This window comes from Belonocnema kinseyi, chromosome 1 (genome assembly GCF_010883055.1).
Source record: "Belonocnema kinseyi isolate 2016_QV_RU_SX_M_011 chromosome 1, B_treatae_v1, whole genome shotgun sequence".
In the NCBI taxonomy this organism is placed as follows: domain Eukaryota; kingdom Metazoa; phylum Arthropoda; class Insecta; order Hymenoptera; family Cynipidae; genus Belonocnema; species Belonocnema kinseyi.
Genome location: NC_046657.1, coordinates 46,552,453 through 46,558,908, shown reverse-complemented (window position 1 = coordinate 46,558,908; position 6,456 = coordinate 46,552,453).

The following is a 6,456-nucleotide window of genomic DNA, read 5'->3' as shown; positions in this document are numbered from 1 at the left end:
AAATTATATTTTTAATCTTTCTGCATAGAAAAATTTGTTTAAAGAAATCCACATTTTATCAAAAATCCTCCTTCTTCTAAATACCATATAAAAATACTATACAAGTATTATAATAATGCTCTTATCTGAAAATCATAATTTGTAAACAGTATTTTAATATAATACTATAAGGTTTCGAAGAAGCCTAAATTTTTATTTTTTTATTTTAGTTAGTGTTAGTTTCTTTTCATACTGAATATTAGCAGCGTTGAACATTACTCACGATGAAGAAATCTAAGTTTTAATATCATTAGTTTAATTAATAAGTTAATTTTTATTAACAATTTACAGTTTTTTGAGTTTTATTAGCGTTCTACACAAAAAATTAGTATGTGAAGATAAAGATTATTAGATTTTAAAGACCTAATGCTAGAAAATGGAATGGTGTTAAAGTCTTACACAAACAAAAGAATTGTCCTATGCGTGCTTTTGCTGATATGGAGTTCTTTAAAAGAAGGCATTAATATTACGAAGAGTTCAACATTCGACCCGTTTCTTCACCTTATGCTTAATAATAATTTTTTTCTATTTTTTATTGTATCCTTTTTTCTTCTTGCAGATTTAGGTTTACAGTTCGATGGTCCACCAAAAGGTGACCCTATGCCTGGTATTCCTCGTGGCGAGCCTTCTTCTTCTGGTAGTAATAATTCACCAAAAAGAACACTACCTGCTACCGATGCTCCTCTTCGAGTGAGATCTAGGTCTCCATCTGCCAGGTATAGGTCCCCTCATGCCAGTCTTATTGTTCCTCCAGCCAGTCTTATTCTTCCTCCTGCCAGTCCTTTTGTTTCTCCTGTCAGTACTCTTCTTCCTCCTAAAATGCTTCCTACTTATAACGGATCGGGATGTGGACTTGAAGAACTGGGATTTATTCGGCTCATTCCCCGCTTGAATCAAAGCCGGATATTTGAACTTCGCAGATATACTTTTCCTAAAAATACAACACTTGACATGAATATAAAAAGGAATATGTATACGCCTATGCCAACCGAAGAACAAATTGTATTATCAACATTTGATGGCGACGTCTATGCTATATTGGAGACTCATAATGCTCTTGTTGGAATGTATACATATGATTATCTCGATCAGAATTACAATAAAAGGCGGGGCAAAATAAACGTCACAAGCGGCAAGGTCACTTCACTGACAAGAGAAGAAGTCACAGAAATTCCAGTAGGACGCCGCCGCACAATATCAGGGTCTTTTTTAGTGCGCAATATAAGGAATAGTTCCCTGTACCGTTAATTATAAAAGTGTAAAACTATATAATATAATGCTTTGGATGTGTAGTCAATTCAAAAAGTTTCATGTAACTGGTAGTTATATTAAAAAGTTTGTTTAAGTTTGTTAAAGGTCCCAGAAAATGATAACCGAACTTCCTTTATTAAAAATAAAGGAAAATTTTCCAAAGTTATAATAGTTTTTGGACATACTTATTTTGAAAAATGTAATGACCCAGTCAAAGGTTATCCTCATGTTGTCTAGAAATCACACTTGTAGTAAGATCGATCGATTTTTAGTGCAGTGATGTAACAAAAATTTGTCAATCCCTTACTAAGAAAGAATAAAAAATTCTCGAAGTGATACAAGTTTTTGGTCTCAATCATTTTTTTATCATCACAGTGACTAAGGGAATCTTCTTCAATCCTTAAGAATCTACCCTTGCAGTAAAAACGCTTGAAACTATTTTTTATGGGTGTCCGAAACACTTTCTTCATCTCTGCAAAGAAAGAGTTAGTCATCAGGTGATAAGACAAATTAATTCAATTACGATTTATGAAAATTCAATTACGCATTTACTGTAGGTTTAAAAAAACGTAACCTCTTTGAAAACCATCAAATAATTATAAATAAAGTTACAGTTGGGGAAGGTACAAAAACAAAGTAAATAGCGTCAAATTTACGACAGTGAACTTTGACTTTTTATATTTTGTTAAAAAATCAGTAGAAACAAGGGCAAAGAACCAGGCTAATTTCTTGAAATTTTCTATGAATGAAGGTGTCCTAGAAATTAAAAATTTTTAATAATTGTAGCGTAGTGAGTTGCAACCTCTGGTTTGTTTATCTTGGTTTAACGAAGTGAGGTATCTAGATGGAGTGATGCCATTCTCGTACATCTGATATTAAAATTCAGGACGAGGGCCTCGGTCACGTTCCCCGAGTGTTTCCGAGTGGATCTTTCATCGTAAAATTATAAGATTTCAAAGATGACACCATTTTTTTTAACAATTTACATTCTTCGGTTTTATCAACGTTTTTTACAGCAATTTGACATTTTAAAAAGTTTTGCATAAAAAATTAGTAATCTAAGACAAAGCTCATTATGTTACAAAGAAAATATTGAATTCGGAACAATATTATGTTATGTTATGGAAGGTTCTATTCGTCAGTAATTACCAGAATTCTTAATGTTGAATTATTATATTCCGAAGAATATTTACAATTTCCTGAATAACATGCTGTTATATTTTTTGTAACGAAGTAGTTTATAACCAAATTACTGGCTCTACTTATTTTGTTAAAAATTAAAAAAAAATTTTTGTTTTAAGAATCTTTAATGACGTACTCTAATTTTTGTATGAGCAATCACACAATTTTAAAAATTTCAATTTCTTTATCGGCAATTTATTGCTTTTTCAATCTTCGTAATATATGCAATGTTTATTCGAGGAGTAAGTTTTGAAAAGCAGTAATAAAATGAGACAGTGTTCTGGAATCTGCTGTTAAATTTTGGCTTCATTTATCTAACTTATACATGCCTAGACGCTAATTTTACGAAGGATTTAACATCTCATTTGTTTCTTCACCTTATTATGAATAATAACTTTTTAAATTATTTTATTGTTTTCCCAATTTAAATTTTGAATTAAGTGAATATGTTTGTCTATATTGGCTATTATTTTACTCTTAAATAATTTTACAATTTATTGTCGAAATTTTTTAATACAGCTTTTTGAAAATAAAACACTTCTATTATTTTTTATGTAAATCAAATCAAACTTTATAGAATCCAATAATCCGAGTGCTCAGAATCAACCACAAATACTTTACATTCAGGCCCGTCAACTTACATTGTCAATTAAAACTGCCAAGATAATGATTTTTGTCATCGAATGTTACCCACTCCCTTTTATCGATATCGAAATATTTAAATATTCACTAGCCTTACAATAATGTGAAAATTAATTTATTAAACACAAACGTGCTTTCCAATAATTTCATTCGCCTCTTTTTTGACAGATGTAGGTTTACAGTTCGATTGTTTACCTAATGCCGAACCTATTCCTGGTATTACTCGTGATGAGCCTTCTTCATTTATTAGAAATAATTCACCAGAACGGAATCTTCCTGACAGCGAATCCTCTCTTCGATGTAAGTTCAGGTCTCCTCTTGCCAGGACCATAGTTCCTTCTGCCAGTACCATAGTTCCTCCAACAAGCCTTCCTGCTTTTGACGAATTGGGATGTGGACTTAAACAACTTCAATTTATTTGACTTATACCCCGTTTCAAGCGAGACCGGATATTTGAACTTCGCAGATATACTTTTCCTGAAAATGTACTACTTGATCTAAATATAAAAAAGGATATGTATACGCCTATGCCAACCCAAGAACAAATTGTATTATCATCATTCGATGGTGACGTCTATGCTATATTGAATACTTACAATTCTATTATTGGAATGTATAGATATGACAATATCTAATAAAATTGGCAATAAAAGGCGGGTGAAAATAAACATGGCAAACGGAAATGTTAACCCAATGACCAAACAAGAAGGTAAAGAAACTCCAGTAGGTGCTCGCCGTACAATATCAGGGTGGTTTCTAGTGTGCAATATAAGGTTTGATTCTCGATCCTGATAATTTATAAAAATGTGAAACTGTATAATATAATCTTTGCTATGTAAGGTCAGATCAAAATGTGTCATGTAACTGATAATTACACCAAGAAGTTTGTGTTTTCTATTTTTCGAGGCTCTGAGCTTTCGTCAATCTCCAAGTCCTCCGAATTCTTGTATATTCCTTCATATCATTAATATTCTTTAGAATCTTTGGAATTTAATCAATTCTTTGGAATCATTTGAATTCTGAGCAATCACTTAAATTCTTTAGAACTTTCTAATCTTTAAAGAATTCAACAGAATTCTTTGAATTTTTTGAGTTCTTTAAAGGCTTTGAATTATTTTGAATAATTTGGAATCTTTTGGATTCCCTAAACTTCTTTTTATTTTTTGAATTATGTAGCATTCCTTGAAATCTTGCTCTCCTGATGAATCTTTGAACTGCTTCTTTATTCTCTAATAAGTACTTTTACTTCTTCGGAGTTCTTTAAATTTTTTTCTTTTTTACAATTTTTTGGATATTCCTTAAAATTTTTGTATTTCTTTAAACTCTTTGTATTTCTTAGAATTATTTGAATTCTTGGGAATTCTTTGAAGTAATTAGAAATTTTTTCATCATTCTTTAGAATTCTTTGAATTCTCTAAGATTCCTGGTATGCTTTGAAGACTATGAATACTTTTTAATTTTCAAAACTGTTTTTAATATTATATTTCTACTTATTATTATTTGAGGTTGACATTTTGAAATTATCTGAAAGAGAGATGTCGCACCCGTCAAAAACAGAAATGTTTAAAATTAAAGGTCAAAGCATCGACAACTTCTTGACCAGGAGAATTTAGTAAAAATTGTAAACCTGGATTATTTATTCCGTGAAATACTTGTTTACGTGTGTACAATCGCCATCTGTCAAAATTCGGAAAGCAACAACGACACCACTGGAATCGGAGGTAGGTCGTCACATCCAAAGGTTTAGCAGAAGTCACTAACGCACCAGAGAAGAGGACCTAGTTGTTTCCACACATGGTCACCATCTTATACTATTTTCTCTGCGCCATGTTACCGAGGCATGCCGCACAGTGGGGTGAAATCGAAAACGAGGTTCAAAATGACATTTAGAACGCAATTATGCACCGATTTTAGAATTTTTTTTTTGAAAAATTCAGAACTAAATTTTTCAGAAAATGGTGAGAGTAGATTTTTTATTTTTTTGTTTATTTAATTTTCATTTTAATGCAAACATCGAAAAAAATGTCGATTTTTCTAATTTCATTTTTTATCTTCTAGACAAAATTTTTCTTATACTTCTCGTCCCTTGAATTTAGTGCACAGGGGTATAAGAAATATAAAAAAATTCTTAGCTTACATAGTTAATTGTTATAAACAAATTGTATTAACAAATACTCGACATTAAGGGTTATTCGGCTTATTCGGTTAATCAATATTTGTTTATTTATAAACAAATTATATAAACAAATGCACATTTTGGCCGTTTTTAGGCGAAAAGGAACCGTTTTTTCTTCCTATTGTATTGCAATTATGTTGGCAGTGATTTTTTCGAAAAAAAATTTGCCACCCATAAATATTCGTTCATTTTATGTACAAATTATATAAACAAATTCACATTTTGGACGTTTTTAAACAAAAATTAATCGGGTTTTCCTCTCACCTTGCTGAAATTATATTTACAATGATGTTTTCTAAAAAAATTTTACAAACCAGCAATAGATGTTTATTTTATAAATAAATTATATGAACAACTGCACATTTTGGAAAATGTTGCCAAGCATCACTAATCGTTTATTTTATAAACGAATGTACATTGCAGATATTTATGGTCAGAAAGAAATCGTTTTTCTATTATTATTTTTCAAACTACATTGACAATGACTTGCCTAGTAGGACAATACAATTTATAAAATTTATAAACAATTTTAAGGAAAAAAAGACATTCTATATATTACAATAAGTATAAGAATCGGGGTGCTTTTTTATCGTGAGTCCCCTTGCCTCTCACGAATCAGAGTTCTATATTACTATGAGTTTTTCAACCGTTTATGGCAATGTTTCTTACTCGAACTCTTGCCGAACAATACAATTTATAAAATTTATAAACAATTTTAAGGAAAAAATAGACATTCTATATATTACAATAAGTATAAGTGTCGGGGTGCTTTTTTATCGTGAGTCCCCTTGCCTCTCACGAATCACAGTCCTATATTACTATGAGTTTCTCAGCCCTTTATGGATCCAAGATCAATAGCTCGATAGCTTCTGGATCAAGGGCACTGACCGTATATTTCCACTTTTCTCTCAAATGTGCTAAATACGCATCAGATGAGATCAATAGCTTGTGGATCAGATCAGTGTTTGTTGCATGCCGACTGAGTTTCCGCGTATGGTTCTCACGAATTCGCTTGAAATCTTTATTTCTTGCCTCTTGAGCCTCTTCAGATAATAGACCGATATGAATCAAGAACGATTCAATGATTTTGGATCCATGCAAGAGAATCTTGTGCACGGATGAAGGCATGTAATACCAGTTGTAAAGCTCCACATACAACTGGGCAG